This window comes from Mus musculus, chromosome 8, assembly GCF_000001635.26.
Source record: "Mus musculus strain C57BL/6J chromosome 8, GRCm38.p6 C57BL/6J".
Lineage (NCBI taxonomy): Eukaryota > Metazoa > Chordata > Mammalia > Rodentia > Muridae > Mus > Mus musculus.
In genome coordinates, this window is record NC_000074.6 from 72413791 (window position 1) to 72414309 (window position 519).

Here is a 519-nt window from a genome sequence, read left to right on the forward strand (position 1 = left end):
TTCATTTGTTTACTTGGGAGGACATGCATGGGCACAGTGCCTGTGGAAGTCAGAGGACAACTTGTAGGAGTTGGATCTCTCCTATATGTGGCTTCCAGAACTGGATTGAAATCATCAGACCTCTACGCACTACGCCATCTCACAGGTACATGGCTACTGCGTCCTCCTCTTGACTGCATATCTTGACACCGCACATCCTGTCCAGCAGGCTGTCCCGTGGCAGTACACAGCACCCAGCCCCACCCAGGGTTTCATGACTCCTCTGACAGCTCTGCTGTGAACATGCAGCCACGCCCTGGGATGCAGAATGAATGATAAGGCATGGGTGGGAGAGGTAATATGTCAGGGATCAGTCACTCTACCCAGGAATTCCCAAGCCAGGAACAGTGGCTGCTGTGCACCACCCCCCACCCCCTCACCCCCAGCTATTCATGAGGCTGAAGCACGTAGGTGAAAACTTTGAGGACAGCCTGAGCCACACTGGGAGAGCCTGCCACAAAATAAATTTCCTTCTTTCTT

The 519-nt window shown here is 52.8% G+C and overlaps 1 protein-coding gene across 22 annotated transcripts in view; it reads right to left on the reverse strand.

Moving 5' to 3' along the window:
* The window catches only part of Eps15l1 (epidermal growth factor receptor pathway substrate 15-like 1), an 80587-nt gene that overhangs the window by 72801 nt on the left and 7267 nt on the right, over window positions 1-519 (reverse strand). The window lies entirely within an intron of this gene.